Raw genomic sequence first — 22,468 nt, 5'->3', positions numbered from 1 at the left:
GAACGCACCCATGGCCCATGAACCCACGCTTCAGTTTTCTGTACGGATTAAAGATCCGTTTTGTTGTAATTGTTTGCTTTGTTTGCCGAAAACGAACCACATCACGGCCTACAAAATCTCGCCGTCCAACCTGAGGAAGCATATTGAGGTATATAAACGTTTTATTCCAAGAGAAAGCTTGCAATGAAGTTGTCTGTGCTTTTAGAGCTAGCGATAACGCTGCAATAGCTGTCCAGTCTGGTGAGTCAAATGACTTTCTATGGATTTGCCTGCCAAGTTGCCGTCGCCTTGTCCATGACTAACGTTAACACATAGCTGGGTAACTTGGACACTGTTAGTTAGCAGGTAAAAACAGAGTTACGCTAACATGAATAACGTTAAATTATCTGAAGTCCTTTCAGAAATATGTTTCAGGATAATCTTGCCAAATAAACAGAATGTAGAAATCTGTTTAAAGGTGTTTATTCTACAGGTTCTACAAGCGAGTCAGTAAATCCAGTTGGTTGCTTCAGAGGCATGAGGTTTTGTAAGCGTTGTGGCAATAATACAACAATGCGTTGACAGAAAATGTACTTTTAATACTTAAGTATTTTTTAAAGCAAGTACTTCAGTACTTTAAAGGAACAGTCCACCGTACTTCCATAATGAAATATGCTCTTCTCTGAATTGAGACGAGCTGCTCCGTACCTCTCCAAGCTTTGCGCGACCTCCCAGTCAGTCAGACGCGCTGTCACTCCTGTTAGCAATGTAGCTAGGCTCAGCATGGCCAATGGTATTTTTTGGGGCTGTAGTTAGATGCGACCAAACTCTTCCGCGTTTCTCCTGTTTACATAGGTTTATATGACCAGTGACATGAAACAAGTTCAGTTACACAAATTGAAACGTAGCGATTTTCTATGCTATGGAAAGTCCGCACTATAATGACAGGCGTACTAACACCTTCTGCGCGCTTCGGCAGCGCATTGATATCTGAGCTCTGTATCACATACAGGCTCTGTATCACATCACATACAGGCATGCTTCTATATTGGAAATCACAAAATGGGCTCAGGAATATTTCCAGAAAACATTATCTGTGAACACAATTCACCGTGCCATCCGCCGTTGCCAGCTAAAACTCTATAGTTCAAAGAAGAAGCCGTATCTAAACATGATCCAGAAGCGTAGACGTCTTCTCTGGGCCAAGGCTCATTTAAAATGGACTGTGGCAAAGTGGAAAACTGTTCTGTGGTCAGACGAATCAAAATTTGAAGGTCTTTATGGAAATCAGGGACGCCGTGTCATTCGGACTAAAGAGGAGAAGGACGACCCAAGTTGTTATCGACACTCAGTTCAGAAGCCTGCATCTCTGATGGTATGGGGTTGCATTAGTGCGTGTGGCATGGGCAGCTTACACATCTGGAAAGACACCATCAATGCTGAAAGGTATATCCAGGTTCTAGAGCAACATATGCTCCCATCCAGACGACGTCTCTTTCAGGGAAGACCTTGCATTTTCCAACATGACAATGCCAAACCACATACTGCATCAATTACAGCATCATGGCTGCGTAGAAGAAGGGTCCGGGTACTGAACTGGCCAGCCTGCAGTCCAGATCTTTCACCCATAGAAAACATTTGGCGCATCATAAAACAGAAGATACGACAAAAAAGACCTAAGACAGTTGAGCAACTCGAATCCTACATTAGACAAGAATGGGTTAACATTCCTATCCCTAAACTTGAGCAACTTGTCTCCTCAGTCCCCAGACGTTTACAGACTGTTGTAAAGAGAAAAGGGGATGTCTCACAGTGGTAAACATGGCCTTGTCCCAACTTTTTTGAGATGTGTTGTTGTCATGAAATTTAAAAATCACCTAATTTTTCTCTTTAAATGATACATTTTCTCAGTTTAAACATTTGATATGTCATCTATGTTCTGTTCTGAATAAAATATGGAATTTTGAAACTTCCACATCATTGCATTCCGTTTTTATTTACAATTTGTACTTTGTCCCAACTTTTTTGGAATTGGGGTTGTGATGTGATATTGCAAACATTGCACAGCTACCTTGGAAATCACCTTCAACAGGGGTTTCCTTTTATGGAGTAGATTCTCCATGTTTCACTTTCTGAAGATTCTGGTGGACGTGACGTCAAGGGACCAGTGCTGACAGACTAACAGGACGAACAGAAATATGCTAAATGAAATTACTCTGTGATCTGTACAGTGCTAAGTATGATAAGTGTCATGCACTTGTACATTCTGGGTGAAGGTCAGAGAGGAGTAGAAACACAAATTACCATCAAATAGCATTATCAAATTTGTTAATAATAATAATTTATGCACGTCACGTACACTGAAAACGATTAAAAACAACATGCTAGCAATATAGTAAGTAGTAATACATCTTCCCATTTTAATTCAGATCTACAGAGAGCAATGCATGATTCTGATTGGTTCATCCTGTTTCTCACACTAGTAGCCAATAAAACTAGCTTGGCAAGCCAGACTAAATGTGAATATTTAGTCTGGCCTCGATCCGTAGACATTTCCGAAGCGGGTAGGAGGAACAACCCGCTGTCTTTCAAACTGTCTCTGTGTGTATAGGCCAACGCTCTGACCAATCAGTGCAACAGTGACTGTGACGTAGTCAGAGCGACAGAAAGCAGTGGGGGAGGCCTTGAAATTAAATAATTTTTCAAAATGCGTATTAATTAATAAACAGGTTCTAGATATTAAGAAGTTTGGAGATAATGACCACAAGTTTGGAGTCTGTACCACATACACATTTTTTTCCAAGTGTTTTTCAAGGGTTTGCTTAAACTGTTTTTGAGAGTTTTTATTTAGTGGTGTTTGGTGAAATAATTTCCCTTAAATTTAAAATAACGGGAAAATAAGAAACAATCAAAAAGTAATGTTTCAAAGCTGTTTATTAATTCTTCGTACTGCACAAACTAGCCCCATCCTTTTGGCTACGAGCGGAGCCAGCTGGTAGATCAGACTTTTGCCATAGCCGGTCGGCAAAACAGCGAAAACGTCCTTCTTGAAAAGGAATGAGCGGAGAGCCTCTTCCTGCTCATGTTTCAATGAAAACTCCAAGTCTAATTCTTCTAAAACTGATTCCAAAGCGGAGTCAAACGCGCGCTGTTCACTAGCCCGTAGCCATCTTTCCTGTTGCGGTTTCTCCAGCGTCGCGCAGCTTTGTCGTCACTCCTGCAAAAGCCCGCCCAAAGAATCCAAACAAAAACCTTGCGTTGTGATTGGCGGGCACGATTTGATGCCCGGGGTGTTTTTGTTTATATGGTGCGAGGCTAGACCCACTTGCTAGGCAAAAAATATTTTTGGCCGCTAGGCGGTTGGGTCTAGTTTACTAGGCTACAATAAAACGTCATTAAAGGGATCCTCCAGCGGATTTACTTAAACTTATGCTCAGTAAAAGTATTCATAGATTTCAACAGTCAAACATTCATTTTCGGAGACTAAATAGTGTTCTAGAAAATTTCATTTTTATTAAAATACCAGACGGGCCTCCCACGGAAGTGACGTATGCGATGACGTGGCGTAGTGGAAGCTTGGAGCAACTCGGCTGTTTACATCGTGGGTTTGCTAATAGAGTTCGAATGAATCATCTAATGAGACGCTTTCATCTCCCAACAAAGAACACTGGATAATCTTGTCTTCGAAGACAACTGTCTCAGTCTGGGTTTCAACACTGACTGGTTCATCTGTTTGCACAGCAATATCCCTCAATTCACGTTCCGAGCACATAAATGACCGTCCCGTACCCTTTGGTGGAAATTATTATTTTCATGTCTTTTTCAGACCATCCGTCTGAACGATTACATCATTTATCGTGATATTTTAAAAGGAAAAAAAAAACCTCAGGGGCGGCACGGTGGTGTAGTGGTTAGCGCTGTCGCCTCACAGCAAGAAGGTTCTGGGTTCGAGCCTCGTGGCCGGCGAGGGCCTTTCTGTGCGGAGTTTGCATGTTCTCCCCGTGTCCGCGTGGGTTTCCTCCGGGTGCTCCGGTTTCCCCCACAGTCCAAAGACATGCAGGTTAGGTTAACTGGTGACTCTAAATTGACCGTAGGTGTGAATGTGAGTGTGAATGGTTGTCTGTGTCTATGTGTCAGCCCTGTGATGACCTGGCGACTTGTCCAGGGTGTACCCCGCCTTTCGCCCGTAGTCAGCTGGGATAGGCTCCAGCTTGCCTGCGACCCTGTAGAACAGGATAAAGCGGCTAGAGATAATGAGATGAGATGAGAAAAAAAACCTCATGATCCTGCCTGGTAGCTAGGGTGAGTCTTGTTACGGTTCCTTTATTTCATTCTCAGCAGCAGCCTAAAAGTCGCTCCAGTTATGAAAATTTCTGAAGAAAAACCAGCCAAAAGTGTGAAATCACCCCACAGTTTCAAGTCAAAGACAATTCAGTGGCGTGATATTTGTCATGAAAGCCATTTCGACAAATGAAGCACAGCAAAACCCAAATGAAGCTGAACTGAAAGTGTGATGTTAACTTTAACCGGAAGTGGAATACTTTCGCTTGAGGACGGTTCTGTTGAAATAAATGGCAACATATTTAACTTTTTTTTTTTAAGTCAGTGCGCTGATCAATCAAAAAAGAAATTTCCACCTACTCAGCCATATGGCTTTCATTCAAAAAGGAAACGAGCAAAAATGGCAGTGTAAAGCAGGAACTTAACCACATGCATAACTCCGCCTCTTCCTGTTCCGTATTACCACTGTCAGTGTGGTACACAATATACACACACACACACACACATATACACACACAATTTCCTAGCAATACTACCACTCCTACACATAAAACACAAACCACCGATTTCCAGTAACCACACAGACGTACAGCTCACAGGTACATGCGTGTTATTTGTATGAAAACACAGGCATGTGAACTATGAATTTCCAGTTAACTAACCGCACAGACAAGCAGCCGTTTCCAGTCGATGCTATGTTGTGGGCTGCGGTGGTCTGCTCCTCGAACCAGCTCTCTTCTTGCAGAAAACCAGCGCTTGGGGTTACCCGGCTCTTTTACTCTCTTACTATCACTTTCAATTGCACTTCTGCTTCCTCTTATATCTTTTTAGTTGTTCCATACATCACTACAACACACACACACACACACACACACACACACACACACACACACACTTGGCTGCTGACTTACCGCTTGTCTTCAGTCCTGTGTTACCATGCACAAAGAGCGACTGAAGAGAAGCACAGTGAAACCTGGAAGAAAGACAGAGAAAAAGCAGACATCAGTCAGGTCCGAGGTAACCGCAGATTCTCAAGTGTCTAGTGACCTGTATATATAAAACGGACGCATATATATATTTACACCCCCACACACACAACACAGACCCACAGATTTGAGAATGAGAATCTGTGCTCACATCAGGGTCACACCAGTTACTTCCTGTCTTTTCTCTTCCTCTCTCTGTCAGTCGTTTGCTCATTCTCACTTCAGATCATTATAAAACTGTGCAACGCTGACTCAAAGATGCACAGAGAACAAAGATTCATAAAAATAAAGACGGAGTACAGTCGTTCCTATTCAGTACGAGGTATGAAAAGTTTAACGAGGCAGTTTGTGATAAAGCAGGACTTTATACACACATGTAGCTTAGCTAATTTGGTGGAAAGGGTAATGAAATATGAAGCAGGCACACTAATAAAGCTTTGACTTGCACAGAGCGTTTGGTCTTTAGGGAAAAGCGTTGTTTTTTTTAAAAAACAAACAGGATTTAATTGACGCATCGGAAGGAATTTTCATTGAAAATCGAATTTAACTATATCCTGTCCTTCCCTTCCCGCACCGTGTGGCGCATCGGGCGGCGCCGATCTCCGTTTCCGCAGCCCTTGGCCTCTCGCCTATTACATAGCTAGGGTTACAGTGGGGGGACTAGTCCTCTGGTAACCACGAGAGTTTAATTCCCCACTCGCATCTGTATTGCAGCGTGCCTTGCCAGATGGTAGTAGGTACCATTTTTATGATGGTCTTTGGTATGACCCGACTGTGAATAGAACTCACGATCTCCCGAGTGAGAGGCGGACACGCTACCACTAGGCCACTAGCTGGTGAATTTAACTATATTTTCATATTATTTATATATTCAGAAATTTTACAAATACGCCGTTGTGGCCTCACAGCTCCAGAGTCTCCAGTTTATTCTCAGTGTGGAGTGTTACATGTTCTCCCCGTGTCCATATGGGTTTCCTCCAGGTTCTCTGGTTTCCTCTGACCTCCCAAAAACATGCCCATAGGTGTAATGCTATGATAAATTGCCCCTAGGTATGCATAAGTGAGTGACTGATAGTGTGTGTGCGATTGAGTGTGTGTGTGTGATTGATGCCCCTGGAATGAATTTGCGTCCCATCCAAGCTATATTCCCACTGCACAGAAGTTGCATGTCTGGAAGGCAGGATTGGAGTCAGGAGGTCTTCGTATAAACATAACCAAAACCGAGATAATGGTGTCCGGTCTGAATTATACGGTATTTTATTGTTTCCTGTTGTCATCAAGAGGACCACATTGGAAATAAGTGTATTTTATACTTTGTGTTATCCTCTGTGCTATTTACAGTATACTGTATCTTTTACATGTATGAATTTAACCAAATAAATCCATACCATACCAGCAGCTCGGGTGTTTCCGGGAATATTTCCGCCTTTTTCCGTACAAGTGCATCTTCCTGTAATGTTCACATGAATCCTGTATAGTAAAGCAGTGTTTGTTTACCCTCTTTCTGCGTAGCCACGGGGGTTGGACTGTCTACTACAGTAATTACGGTAGGCTAGCCTGGTGACGTCTTGATGAGAAAGTTTTTCGTGAATGAGTCGAGAGCAGGCGGCATGGTGGTGTAGTGGTTAGCACTGTCGCCTCACAGCAAGAAGGTCCGGGTTCGAGCCCTGTGGCCGGCAAGGGCCTTTCTGTGTGGAGTTTGCATGTTCTCCCCGTGTCCGCGTGGGTTTCCTCCGGGTGCTCCGGTTTCCCCCACAGTCCAAAGACATGCAGGTTAGGTTAACTGGTGACTCTAAATTGACCGTAGGTGTGAATGTGAGTGTGAATGGTTGTCTGTGCCTATGTGTCAGCCCTGTGATGACCTGGCGACTTGTCCAGGGTGTACCCCGCCTTTCACCCGTAGTCAGCTGGGATAGGCTCCAGCTTGCCTGCAACCCTGTAGAACAGGATAAAGCGGCTAGAGATAAGGAGATGAGATGAGATGAGAGCATGCTAAGCATGCTAACGAGCCTCGCTTTACAGGTAAAAAGTTCAGGTTTGTCCATAAGTCAGGGTTGCAGCTAATTAATAGACTATTTCAGATGTATAGTGAAAAAATCGACATTGTCACCTTCGTAGACCTTTCGCTTTGCCCCTTCAGTACTGAAGAGCGACACTCAGCCTTGCGCCCAAATGACGTCACGCATCGCACTTCCAACAGGCAACATGGCAGCCTCCTGGTGGCATTACAGCAGCGATACAAAAATGCTCACAACTTTCTTATAAATGGTCAAACATGCCTGAAACTTTTCTTACAGGCTCTCAATATTACAAGCTGCCAACCCATGCATGTATTTACTTTACATTTTCTATTCCTTTAACTCGTTGAGGGATTCAGGAAAGCATCCTTGCGGTGTGCGTAGGAAAAGTGTCGGTAGTAACTCCATCCTATGCAGTGGTTCTTCTCACTGGATTCACAAGAAGTGCAGTAATATATATGGCAGACTCAAACCTGACCCTACATACAGATGTAGCAGATGTCTGGGCACAGCCCATCCCATCGATGGAAGACCATGTGACTATGTGATGGTCAGGAAGCACCGTTTTGATGTGGTGGAAACCTACTGTTATCTAGGTGACGCTCTTTGTGTTGGTGAGGGCTGCGAAAGCTGCCACCATCACAAGAGTCAGAGCTGCATGGGGCAAGTTTAGAGAACTTTTGGAGAACCTATCTCTCCATACATGTGGCAGAGTATACATAACTGCTGCATCAGGGGTGCCATGCTCTATGCCAGTGAGTGTTGGGCGATGAAAAAGACAGACTTGGCACGCCTTGAGAGGAATGAGCAAGTAATGCTCCAGTGGATGTGCGACATGAAGCCTACAGATGATGTGAGGTCAAACGTCCTGCGTTCAAGGCTTAAGCTAGTGGATCCTGAGATGGAAATCAGATGCAGGTGCCTGCGCTGGTTTGGTCATACTCAGTGTAGGTCAGCCTGTGTCAACACCATCCAAGGTTTCCAGGTGGGTGGCCACAGGTGTAGAGGGAGACCTCGGAAGACTTGGATGGAGGTGATCAAGGACAATCTGCGTTTAACGGGCCTCACTGCTATGGACGCAACTGACAGAAAGGAGTGAAGAAAACTGCTAAAGAAATACCATGCAGCATCTTACCCACTAGAAGTGGAAGCAGATGTTAAAGCAGTTTTCCTGGGGTGGGCTCCGGATCCACAATGACAAGAAGACAAGAAACTTACGAGAAGATGCTCAACTGTTCGGCCAAACAAGTTCTTTTCACTCAGTTCAAAAGATTCGTTCATTTCATTTCATTTCAGTAGGACAGCCCTTCCAGAAAGACTGATACATGGCAGTCCGTTCACCTGCAGTTCATTCCTCCGAACCATTCAGCTCTACGGACTTCAATTTTCTTGTTAGCAAACTTAACATTACAAAATTGTTATATTATTTAATTACTGTAAAATTTGCCCAATACTAAAATAAATTATTGCCCATTTTCATCAAGACAATAAGTGAAAATAGCCTACAAGTAGTAGCCTGGATTTTCAAGAAGTCAAGCCAAGAAGTCTTATACATCAGTGAGTGGCCTAGTGGTTAGCGTGTCCGCCTCTCGATCAGGAGATCGTGAGTTTTACTCACGGTCGGGTCATACCAAAGACCATCATAAAAATGGTGCCTACTGCCATCTGGCAAGGCAATACAGATGCGAGTGGGGAGTCAAACTCTCATGGTTACCAGCCCCCCACTGTAACCCTAGCTATGGAATATAGGTGAGAGGCAGAGGGCTACAAAACGGAGATCGGCGCCACCAAACTTGCCATGAAAATGGTTTGGGCAGGACTTTGACAAGCGAAGAAGCCTTTACATACCGGTATTTGTCACACGTACACTCAAGCACAGTGAAATTTAACCTCTGCATTTAACCCATCTGAAGCGGTGAACAGAACAGTGGGCAGCTATGCTACAACACCCGGGGAGCAGTTGGGGGTTAGGTGCCTTGCTCAAGGGCACTTCAGCCCAACCTCAGGCCATGGCTGCCCCATGTTAACCCAACCACATGTCTTTGGACTATGGGGAAACCCACGCAGACACAGGGAGAACATGCAAACTCCACACAGAAAGGCCCCCATCAGCCACTGGGCTCGAACCCAGAACCTTCTTGCTTTGAGGCGACCATGCTAACCACTACACCACCGTGCCACCCAATAACTATACAATAACTTCAATAACTACAAAAAATACAACGTAATAATAATAATAATAATAATAATAATATGTTTATTACTTATATAGTGCATTTTACATGCATATATGATCAAATGCACTTAAAATATTGTACATAACTAAAATAAAATAATACAAATATAAATGAAATAATATCCTAAAGATAATATAAAAACCATAAAATATTGCTAAGCTGTAAAATATAGAGATATCATACATATAAAATTCTGAAAAATATCAATTATTAAAAGTTAAGTTAAAGTAATGTGATTTAAGTAAAGATGTAAAACTAGATAAATTATCAATATCTCTAATTAACTTTGGCGGCGTTAATTGGAGCTGCCGATGCGAATGCCCTATCGCCAAATATCTTTTTAGTTCTGAATGGTAACAGTTTCAATAAAAGCTCATTATTAAAGCTTAAACTATACTTGGACACATCTTTGATCTCAATTAAACTAGATATATAATTAGGGCACAGCCTTTAATAGCGTTAAAGCTGTACTGCCTTTCAGATTTTTAAAGTGTCGGCCATAAAAATAATTTTCCCCGGCACCCAGTTACTTTTGTTTAGTGGACTGAAAGCTACTGAATTCAAATTACAGACTTTCAATTTTATTTGTTTTTTTTTTTTAAATAGAACAATTAATGAATTTAAGACCACATGGCCCTAAATTCCCTGCTATTTTTTCCTGCTTCACCGTGACACAATACAAGATACTATGTCATGCATGACGTGGTGGGTTTTCCCCGTTCACGCAAGGCATTGTGGGATACAAATTTGAAACAGGAGAGAAAAATGGAGGACGTGAGTGTGCGAATGAAATGTGAAAGACCGACTACAGTAACGGAAAGTGAGAAGAAAAGACGTTATGTTATATACGAAGGAAAAGAAACGCAGGACCAAACTCATAAATATCGGCGCTCAGCGAGCACCTCGGTGTGATCAGCTGTCGTTTAGTGACAGAATGATGGAACTGTCAGTGCAAGCTAAAAGGTAAACCTGTAGATGGCAGTAATGCAACACTGTGGAAGCCAGCTGCTGTAAAACCCAAAAGAAGAAGAAGAAGAAGAACTTCCCAGCCACAGAATGGCCTGATTTAGGCCATTATTAAAAAATGTTCTGTTTCCGGTCCACCGGCCGGGTGAGTGCCGTTTGTGCGGTTGAAAATTTTTTTTTTTAACGCCGTTTTTTCGACATTTTTTTCGGGTTCGTAAATCTAAAATCGAACTTGACATTTACGCATTCCCAGGGCTTTCCACTAAGGCTCATACTAGCCAGCCATGAGTAAACACAAAATAAACTCCTGTGCACGCAGTTCCCAGGATTAAATGTATTTTCCACAGACCATTTATTTATTCACTTTACTCAAATACAAAGTAAAATGGGAGTAAATCTTCTTTCTTTTCTTGCGTATTGCATCATGAGGTGTTCCTGGCTGGTAAATCTCTTATTTTCGGTGCATGACGCATTCACGCAACTGAGCATGCTATGAATTAACAACGACAACGGTCTGCAGTGGGGCTACACAGTTAAACACTCAGCGAACATTTCTCCATTTGTGTATGAAAATACACTCCAACCACTCAGTTTGGTTTCATTTACAACCAACGGTGTCTTTTGATGCCAGCACGTAATTGAACGAGAGAAGACTGGTTTACCGGAGACAAAATAAGCGTTATCTCTGCTTCTGTTCCCTCCGACACACTACTGCCTCCGCCGACTGCGCGCGCACTCTGAACTGAATCAGCTCTGCGCATGCGCCGTGCGGCACAAAAAAATGGCAGCCACCATGAAGGAAGGAGATCCGGAGTTTTCAAACATTTGCTTAAGTGTGAAATCGCAAAATGGTATTCTAGCGAACAACAAAATAGTAAAGATTCAGAAAAACAAATCATTCAGTGATCATTTTAATAGTGTAATTTCATCCGAACTAGGCCTAACGCTCGATTTAGAGCTACAAAAAGTCCGTGTGTCGGACATTTTAAGTACCTTTGTAAAAGTTTTGCAAATGTTGCAGTCAGCATTTAAAATGCTAACTTAAAGTTTTTGTACAAGTTTCAGTTGATTAAACTGTCATTTTATTAAATGTGTCTGCTTTTGTAATAAAAAAGTACTGAAAGAAAAAGCAAACACAGCATTGCGATTTCTTATCCATCCATAAAAAAAAAAATCCCTCCCTCCCGACTGAAAATTTTTTTGCTCACCCGGTGGACAGGGAACGGATTTTTTTTAAGGATGGCCTTATATAACAAAAATAAACGTAACTTCCTGAGAACCAACCCATAGCGTTGTGTGCTCTGTAGTTGACATTTGTTTTACATGCACACCCTCTTACTCTTTCAAGCTATTCACTTGAATCCTGGTGTGTTGTAAAGAGTACATCCTGGGCTTTCCAATGATATATCATGTGACTAGGAGGGTTGCTGGGAAATTCCTAGTAAGAAAATCACAACAAAAGAGAAATTGAGAGACACATTTTTTTCTTGGTTCCCAGGAGTCTCACAATTATCAAATTTCAGAGCGAACTAAAATTCACCGATTTTATGAAATCGAAAGGCCGTCTACTTTTAAAAGTAATGACAAAAATTTTGAAATTAATCCTTACTCTAATTGGCAGCCAGTGCAAGGAACGTAAAATTGGTGTAATATGAGAAAATCGAGGAACAATACAAATTAGCCTGGCTGCTGCATTCTGAACTCTTTGAAGCTTATTTAAATGAACGTGTATGCTGTTTTGTGAAATCGTTTGAATCGTGTTTATTATATGGCTGTTTCAAATACTATAGAAATATTATTTCTGCAAGGACCCGTCGGGGCAAGGAGCGAACCATCAAGAGTCAGTGTGGTAGTGCATGGAGACTGTAGGAAGTCAAAGAACCAGAGAAACAAATCACTGATCAGTTCAGTTCAGTTTTGTTCATTCGTTTGAAAAGATTCGTTTGCTCGTTCAGTTGCCATCTCTACTAAATGATTCATGCTGCTTAAAGCAGCACTTTTCAAAGCTGGGTCTGTGAAGCATATCCAGGGAGTCCGTGATTTTTCATTCTGCTCCGCCACACAACCACCTTTATCAAAGTTATTTTTATAATCGACTTCCTTTAATTATTAGCCTGTTTGACTGCTCACTTTATTTGAAAAAGTTGAATCCAAACCTCTATAACTCAGTAACACATGGCCTATGAAGAATATGAGCTTGTTAAGTAACATGTTAAAAATTTAACATAAGCTGGAAGGTTAAGGAATAAACATTGGAACGTTAGTGTTACATTTTACTATTAAAGGGATCTCTGAAAAGTTTGAGGACTCCTCCCTTAACCCTGGTGTAAATTTAGAGCTGGGACTTTTGCCAAAACTTAGCCAGAAAAGCAACAGGGCAAAGGATTTTGTAAGGGATTAGCGGCAGGCTGCCAGGTCGCTCTGTTGTGTGTAGTTGTTGATGCTGATTTTAAAAGTAACTAAGTAAATTACACAGGGAATGAATACTTAAGTCTGAGTGAAAAATCCTGTAGCGAGTGTGCAGCGTGGAAGAAGAGTCTGGAGACAGAAATCTTAGTTTCTCGGTCGTTAGTCTGTGCTACTTGCTCTTGATAGCACTGGCATGACCGCTTTATTAGCGTTCACTAACACTACTGATAAACGCTACACCGGCTGGAAGGTTACTTCACTGCTACGCTGACAGCACCGAGTCACGGTTAAGCTCGCGTTGGCCTTCGAGAAGGCCGAGGCCGATAAATGTTTGGTCCCTCCCGTTGTAACTCAAAATCTGATTGGTTAATTCATCTGTCACTTCCTACATAAACACACACTGCCATGGCCTTCTAAACAGCTTTAGAACCATAGCAGCAGAATCTTGCCGAAGTATCCTGTATTTTGTCATGTACACAGCCTTTACAATTCTTTGCACTTGATATGAAAGCAATGTCTCAGAATTATAATCCATAGCCAGAACATTATTCTAGGAAGCACATGCTCACCTGCACCCGCCCCTGTTGGTTGCTGTCGTGTCGTGATAGGACAGAACGGACTGATTGGTGGGAATCGGCAGGTGATAATGAAGCTTCATTATCAAACCATATGATCCAGCTGTACTACATACATTCTGAACAACAACAGCCACACACGTTCTAAACTAGGCAGGAGATGTCAATCAGGTAGCAATGATGATGATGATGATGATGATGCCTGGTCCATAGCACGCGTGCGTTAACAGTTTATGGCTCAAATTAATCCATAGCACAGGGTTACGAAAGCCTGAAATTCAAACTTTTTTCATAACATAAAACATATAATGTTAAAAAGTCTGTTAGGGTGAATGGTTTTGAGGAAGGTGTTCTAAATGTCCTCCATTTTTCTTCCTTTAAAAATATATGTAAGATGACCTGAAGGACAGACTTTTTGTCTCACCATTAAGCCTTTTGAGCTCTCTGATTTCCATAAACAAATGTTACAGAGAACATGCTGTCATAAATGAAGCTGTTGTGAGATTGTCGATGTTGATAGCTGACAAAGCTGAGTGAGAACACACACACACACTCTGATCATGACCTCACTGACGCTAGGATTAGGATGAAAAACCAGCCTTATGTAATCAGAGTGAGACTGCAGTGTGTGAGAGCAAAACCAAGGTGTGTGTGTGTGTGTGTGTGTGTGTGTGGGCATGCGTGTCTGCCAAACTTCAGAAACAGATTGTGTTGAGAAAGATTCAACACACACACACACACACACACACACACACACACACACACACACACACACACACACACACCATTAAAGATTAGCAAAGTTTTAGGCTTAATGTTTAGTGATCCTGAGAAAGACAGACAGACAGACAGACAGACAGACAGACAGACATAGACTGTGGGAGAGTGAAACAGAGAAAGCGGAGAGAGAGAGAGAGAGAGAGAGAGAGAGAGAGAGAGAGAGAAGAAGAAACAGATATAGTATAGGACAAAGAGAGACACAAGACAGAGAGAAAGATGGAGTAATACAGAGAGACAATGACAGACAGACAGACACACAGAGACTGTGGGAGAGTGAGACAGAGAAAGCGGAGAGAGAGAGAGAGAGAGAGAGAGAGAGAAGAGGAAAAAGAAGAAGAAGAAACAAAGAGAGACATAAGACAGAGATGGAGTAATACAGAGAGACAATGACAGACAGACTTGAAACAGAGACAAAGAGAACAGTGATAGAGACAGTCAGAATAATATAGAGATAAACAGAAAGACACACATCAGAGAGAGGGAGAGAGAGAGAGAATAAAACAGAGAAAAGAAAAAGATGGAGTGTCAGAATAAGGGAGAGAGAGACTGAGTAAAACAAAGAGAGAAAAGAGGGAAAGATGGGGTGTCAGAATAAGAGAGAGAGAGACTGAGTAAAACAGAGAGAAAAGAGAGAAAGATGGGGTGTCAGAATAAGAGAGAGAGAGAGAGAGAGAGAGAGAGAGAGAGAGAGAGAGAGAGAGAGTAATGCTTTGGCACTGCTGTAAATGTATCTACATGGTCATGCCAATAAAGCTTATTAAATTGAATTGCGTTTAATTGAATTTAGAGAAACGGAGTGAGACAGACAGAGAGAGCGACACACAGGGAAACAAGGAGTGAAAAGAAACAGAAAGACAGATAAATACTCTTCCTCCTTCTTATTGTCTCTGTTCTCACAGGAAAACAGGGAAAAGGCAGAAGAACAGGACAATCAATATAAGGCCACTTGTTCTCTCTCTCTCTCTCTGACAGATCAATGTGTTGTTCTCCTGCGTCAGAAACAAAAAAAACTTCCCCTTTTTCTACAACTGGAAAGCTCTGTAAAATGAAGAACAAGAAGAGAAAAAGAAAGGTGACGGACTGAGGCTTTACACACACTGTGTGTGTCAGAAAGAGGACCAGTAACCCAGTAATATCTTCCTCGTGGGCTCCGTCTGCACATCAAACACAGATTCCTCTTATACAACAAACTCTGCATCGCAAATCCGATTTATAATTAACCTTAATGTTAATTACGGAAATACAGAAAAGTGAATCAGTGGATTCAGGCATGAAAAAGCACTTTATTTAAATTCTAAGTGTTATGGGAAACGAACAGATCATGTGTTCTAAACTGATACAGATACAGATGTGCATCAGGACTTGGATCCTGCAGGATTCAGTTGAAAATTCATGCGAGTGGGTTTTTCCCGTCACGATTTTCGCTCTCCGTACGTATGTGACGTGCTCTCTAGTACGGCGAGAGCTGCTCTTTTGTTTTGTTTACATATACACGTGTAATTGTTTTGATTCAAGTCATGACCTGATGCCTGTCCTGGGGGTCCCCAGATGTTCTCAGTTCACCCCCTTGACAACTTTGTCTATTTATACCAATGACTGTATTTAAAACAACAACAACAACAACAACAACATGGACCGTGTGGCTCCATGTCCTTCTGTTCTATAGAAATGAAGCCAAATTTCCTTGGCCATGTACAGCGACTCATTTGTTAGGCCCCGCCCACTTCTCCCAACACCAAGAGTCCAGCGCATCGCCAAGGCTGTCAATCACTTCATTCTCAAGTGTATCCATGCCTTCTTATGATCTAGTAGAATAACATTTTAAAACGTAATTTCACAAAATGTGCAGATGTCAGCATCGGGAAAACTAACTGTTTGAATCAGGCACTGTAGATGGAAAGGCAGTTAGACGAGAACAGTGATGTGGAAAAAGGCTGTTGTGTGATTGAAACACATGGCAATGAGCAAGTAGATCTAAGTGCAGATGCACAGTACTGACACGTCACGCCTACTACATGACACGCCCACTTCACAGAGCCACTCTTACACACTAAGAAAGCTGTATTAGATCTTGGATTATTCAGTTACTGATCTTGAAACAAGGAAACTTTTGGGTTCGGGCTTTGGGTTACGGTTGGGGTTAGGGTTCGGAACTTCCAGCTGTACTTCTGGGGGTATGTTGTGTCCTGAAGTGGGTTTGTTGGTTGTAAAGTTGCTGTGTCTTGTGTTCTACAGATCCTTCTCGAGATGGGTGGTGCTACACATTGTACTGCAGCCAGCCAGCAGGGGTACGAGACTGATAAATCAAGTCATAAATCAATTTGTACCATCTTGTGTATGAGAGCCAATGTTTCGGAGATGCGTTATGATCCGATAACTCAAACCACGCCAGTTTTGTAGTCGAGTCACTAAACCTCGAGTCTGAGTCCAGTCTCGAGTCCCCAGTGTTCAAGTCCCAGTCCTTGAAAAAAATGTCGAGTCGAGTCCGAGAACAAGACTCCAACCGCACCATTTGACGGTGGCTGTTTCAGCACCATTAACATTAGTTTGTTCCTGAACATGACGTATGGTATGAACAGGTGAATGTGCTTCTCTTTATCAGGGAGCATGAAGTATTCTGTCAGAGATGGTTGGGAGACGGATGTAAATGCAGAAGGTGTGTTTATTAATACAAGTGAAGACAGGTAGATAATCCAGAACAGCAGGCAAAATCGTAAAACAGTGAAACAGGCGATAGGTCGAGTGAGGCACAAACAGGCTATCGTAGACTCGACAGAATCAAACACGAGAAACAGGAAATCAGGGCTCAGGAAACCAAACAAGGAAATAAGGCTCGGTAATGTGTCAGCAACGCAACTCAATACTTCGCAAAGTAAGTGTGTTTTCACAGTTTTTATATCGGCGCGCTGATTGCGCCTTAATCCTGTGCAGGTGTGAGTCGTTTACGGCGCGCGTGAGAGTCCGCTTGGCACGTGCGCTGTCCGGAGCACGCCCGAGAGTCTATCTGATACATGCGCCAAGGCATGCAGGTGTAACACTCTTACATGAAATTAGTACAAAATTAATGTAGATACTGTACAAATATCTTATGACAAATTATTATGGCATGTTACAAAAAATAAAGAAAAAATCCAAGTCCTCGTCTCCAATTTTCGAATCCTAATGCAGTTAATGCACGAGTCCGAGTCCGAGTCATCAGTGCTCAAGTCCGAGTCATCAGTGCTCAAGTCCAAGTCAAGTCACGAGTCCTTAAAATTAGGGCACGAGTCGGACTTGAGTCCGACTCCTGGATTTAAGTACTACAAGCCTGAATCATGTTTAAAGCCTAGGTCACAACCGGACGTACAATTTTTTGGCCGTGTGATTTTTGGCGTTTCCCAAATCACTGCAGTTTTTTTTTGTTCATGGAGAAAGACGCATGTTGGCCGTAAGTTTGTCTTGCAACCTGAAAAAAACGTAAGCGCCTGTAGAGTTTGTTTGATATGACAAAGAACCTCTGCGGCCAGTCTACGGCTCGAAAATCAGCACATCACACGCGCGCCCTCCGTGCGTTTCTTGCGTTTTTTGCACATAGACTGGCCGTAGGAGCACGTACGGCCGGTTGTGACTGAGGCATAAAGGCAGTTTGGTCGGTATATACAGTACTGTACAAAAGTCTTAGTCCCCGTATTTTTTTCATACAAACTTTGTTATAGATTTCTATTTTATGTCTTCTACATTATTGAGTCAGTACAAAAACATTTTAGAGTCCAAACATTCGTTTTCCAGCACAAAATTAAATGTTACAGGAAAAAAAAATCTGTATCTGAGCAGCATATTACATAAGAGAGCACTTTTTAGATTAAAAAAGAAAACATAATGAAGGCTACTGGGTGTTGGTGCAAAATGAAGAAGTGAGTATGACAGTCAAAGTGTCCAGAAGAACTGCGGCTGGTTCTGGAAGATGCTCAGTAAAACCTACAGCTCATTTCCTTATCAAACTGCACTCGTTGTACCTCAGACTACTATTTTTTTTTTTTAAAGCAAAGGGTCGTCTCACACCAAATACTCTTTGTTTCATTTATTATGGCTTACTGCTTTCTGTTTATAGTATTTTTTAATGCTGAAACATTTCATTTCATTATTTTTAAGCCATTTTTGGTCTACAGTATTTTTTTTACAAGTGCCTACGACTTTTGCACAGAATTGTGTGTGTATAATATATAAGTTCTCCATTGTTATGGTAATGCATAAAGGCGATGTTATAAGAGCAGATATGAAAGCAGTTGTTTATCGTAGCTTCTTTCATCTCATCCCTGATTAATTTATGAAATTGTTATCAGTCCATGCTATCGAAACAGACCATACAGGTACATGAGAGAGTATTTACAGGACATTTCTTCCTGTAAACAAATACAGTGGAAGACTTATAATAGACATGCACGACACTCTTATGGCAAAGGAAACGATGTACGGTATGAAATCCAGTCACAGATGGTCACTGGAGATATATTCAAAATACCAGGTGTATACGTTACGCGTTGCAACTGTCAACTTCTTATCACGCATTTGTATTATTAACTCTAAACCTGTTTCTAGCTCTGTGTTTACTGGTGTTGACCCTCTCCTTGATTTTTCAAGTATGGATTATCCTTGTTTGTTTTTGCCTGCTTGTGTGATGACCCCAGTCATGGACTATGACTTCAATTATTGGATTGTCTGAAATAAGAACAACAACAACAACACTGTCTCATCAGTCCATATGTTACCATTTACTTTCATGTGAGAGTGAGCGAATGGTCAGATATGAAGCTCGCAAGAATAAGAAAGACTTATTCATTAACATGCATTAATCGTGTTCATTTATTCATCCTTAGTAACTGTCTGGTCAGGGTCATGCCAGTTTCAGTGAGACTACGACTGTGTCCGAAATCGCTCCCAACTCACTATCTAGGGTAGCCTGGGCCCGCCCATCCTAAGTGTGACGCAACACGAGGGCCTGTTGCGAGCTTAGTCTGGCAAGGCAAGCTATCTCCAGCTCTTCCAAGCTCCTGAAAAATCGGGAGCCAATCAACTTTGAGCATCTCCAACGGCCCTGGGTAGAGGCGTGTTCAAGGCAGTGACGTACTAGAACTGCGACCGGAAGCCATAGATTGTTTACAGAATCTATGCCGGAAGCGCTTCATTCACTAGAAACATTACGAACATGGAGCAGCGGCAAGCCTTTGACACAGCGGTAGATGCTGTATTGAAAGCATTCAACGGGAAGCTCTCATTGAAAACGGAGCGAAGAGCAGCCCTGGAGGTATTTATCTTCTTCCTGTTACTCAAGCAGTTTCCGTCGCATTACATACGTCAGAGGAAAGAGTGATGTGATTGGTTTAAGCTTCGTCACAGCCTTTTCTGGCTTCAACCAGTAGCAAACTGAGGCATTTCAGGGAGGCGGGTCAACCACGCCTTTGGGAAACGGTTGGGCTTAATATCTTTGCCAGACCAAATGCTCGCAGAGCTTTGAAGTCGCGTTAGCCAGACTATATCTAGGGCACTATATAGTGAGTTCGCCATTTTGTATTGCTGTCCAAAACCTTAGTGAGGATTATTTACACCCTATATAGTGCGCTCAAAGTATCCCACAATGCATCATGAAAAGTAGTGTACAGCTGATGGTCACTAACCAAAGCAATATATCCCATCATGCATTGCGGTCACGCTGAAAGAAATCAAATTAAAAGTCTCAAATTTGATTTAATAAAAGGCAGCGGCAAAGGAAGAAAGTATTCAGCCTTGATTTAAAAAGAACTGAAAGATGCAGGTACTTCGTATTTATTAATGTGGGAAATGCGCTCAGTATAATATGGATTTATCACAAAAATACATGCATGTATTTATTATTTTGAAAACCCACCAGCCGACTGATCTGGCACGTTTTAATTGCGTGACAGTAATGACATAAATACCAGCGCGACGGACTAGTGTCTGAAAGCGTTTTTTCATTTTACCAATGAGCTCACTATATAGTCCTCTATTTAGTAATTCCCTATATAGGGAGTAGGGTGTAGTGAATGAGTGAGCGATTTCATACACAGGGTACTAGTTTGTTGAAATGATCATGGGCAGGTATAAACAAAAGTAATGACTGCATTCAATCAATCAAAGTCCTTTCCCACGCCATGTGGCGCATAGGGCGGCGCCGATCTCCGTAGCCCTCGGCCTCTCGCCTATTACATAGCTAGGGTTACAGTGGGGGGCAAGTCCTCTGGTAACCACGAGTTTGACTCCCCACTCGCATCTGTATTGCAGCGTGCCTTGCCAGACGGCAGTAGGTACCATTTTTATGATGGTCTTTGGTATGACCCGACCGTGAGTAGAACTCGCGATCTCCCGATCGAGAGGCGGACATGCTAACCGCTAACTGGAGTGATGTAGCTGAGGCTGAGGAACTGTCAGTGCCTACACATTATGAAAACACTGCTGCTATAGCTACAGTACCTCTGGGTTTTTTCCAGGATTTTCCAGTGTCTAGCAGTGTAGTGATAGAGTTCATATTTCATAATAATAATAACAATAATAACCTTCTTGTTTAGGTTACACCCATTTTGTGTTTAAATGAAAATACAGATATAGACAGAATATCAGAGGAAAAAAAAAGAATGGACTTGATTCAATCTCAACTGTAACTGTAATATCAATGGTAGACTCTGTGCCTTCAAATGGCACTCATGAGCTCATGATTACGACATGGGAAGTCATGTACAGTGGATATAAAAAGTCTACACACCCTGTTAAAATGATCGGTTTTTCTGATGTAAAAAAAAATGAGACCACAATAAATAATTTCAAAACTTTTCCCACCTTTAATGTGACCTATAACCTGTACAATTCAATTGAAAAATAAACAAATCTGTTGGGGGGAAAAACATAAAAAATAAAAAAACATACAATAAACTGGTTGTATAAGTGTGCACACCCTTAAACTAATACTTTGTTGAAGCACCTTTTGATTTAGTCTTTTTGGGTCGGCGTCTGCGTTGTGGCAATAATACAACGATGCATTGACAGAAAATGTACTTTTAATTCTTAAATATTTTTAAAAGCAAATACTTCAGTGTGGCACAGTGGTGTAGTGGTTAGCGCCGTCGCCTCACAGCAAGAAGGTCCGGGTTCGAGCCCCGTGGCTGGCGAGGGCCTTTCTGTGCAGAGTTTGCATGTTCTCCGCGTGGGTTTCCTCCGGGTGCTCCAGTTTCCCCCACAGTCCAAAGACATGCAGGTTAGGTTAACTGGTGACTCTAAATTGACCGTAGGTGTGAATGGTTGTCTGTGTCTATGTGTCAGCCCTGTGATGACCTGGCGACTTGTCCAGGGTGTACCCCGCCTTTTGCCCGTAGTCAGCTGGGATAGGCTCCAGCTTGCCTGCGACCCTGTAGAACAGGATAAAGCAGCTAGAGAAAATGAGATGAGAGATGAATACTTCAGTACTTTAACTTAAGTAAAAATTTGACGGTACAACTTTCACTTGTATTGGAGTAACATTTGACCAGCAGGATCTGTACTTTGGAAAAACACAGCGCGCTAATGTTTACACTTGGGTACGGAAACGGCCTAAGTTTATCCTCATTATAATATTATAATGAGCGAGGTCGCAACAAACATGGTGGAACCAGCGCCCTCTGACACAGAAGCGAGTGCTCAAGAGCCTTCAAGCTCACAGGTGCGTTTAGATTGGAATATCTCGATTCTAACCTGGATAAAAGTTGATGTGACAAGTAAAGATACCAAGCAGCGTTATTTTAGAAGATGTTCCTCACCTGTCCAGCAATGCTGGCAAAGTTGGCATCAGATGCCGCATTTGTTTTTGCCTTTTCGGCCCTCCATCAGGAAAGCTGGCCAGTAATATTTACTCGGCTTGTCTGCTGTGTTTTTTCCCCTTCTCTTTTCTAGCATGTTTTGCCTCTGACAATGTCAGATTCTTCCTTAAAATCCTCATTTTTTTGTCTCGATTTAGGAGTCTTCGTTCGATCTGGGCGATCCGCCATGTTTGCTGTGGCTCTGTGGTTGTGACCTCTGACCCATGCATGACCTCACTTGGCTTTTCCAAACTGGCTGTTGAGCAAGCGGTTTGTAAACAGGCTAACACGTGGTTGGGAAATAAAATGCATTGAAACAAGATGATTCGTACCGGCTATGGGGATGGGTATCAGCTCAAACTATTCAGAAAGGGGAGTGGATTAAATGCTCAACCAGCACATCAACCTGTGTCA

At 42.2% G+C, this 22,468-nt stretch overlaps 1 protein-coding gene across 3 annotated transcripts in view; it reads right to left on the bottom strand.

The window, feature by feature from the left end:
• stat5a (signal transducer and activator of transcription 5a) overlaps positions 1-22,468 on the bottom strand; it is a 193,460-nt gene that overhangs the window by 74,849 nt on the left and 96,143 nt on the right. For all 3 annotated transcript variants that reach the window (XM_060901976.1, XM_060901978.1, XM_060901977.1), the window contains exon 2: positions 5,172-5,233. The gene's annotated coding sequence lies outside the window, so the exon portion shown is untranslated. The remainder of the gene's footprint in view (positions 1-5,171; positions 5,234-22,468) is intronic.

Source organism: Neoarius graeffei, chromosome 20, assembly GCF_027579695.1.
Source record: "Neoarius graeffei isolate fNeoGra1 chromosome 20, fNeoGra1.pri, whole genome shotgun sequence".
Lineage (NCBI taxonomy): Eukaryota > Metazoa > Chordata > Actinopteri > Siluriformes > Ariidae > Neoarius > Neoarius graeffei.
This window is presented reverse-complemented; position numbering and strand designations above follow the sequence as displayed.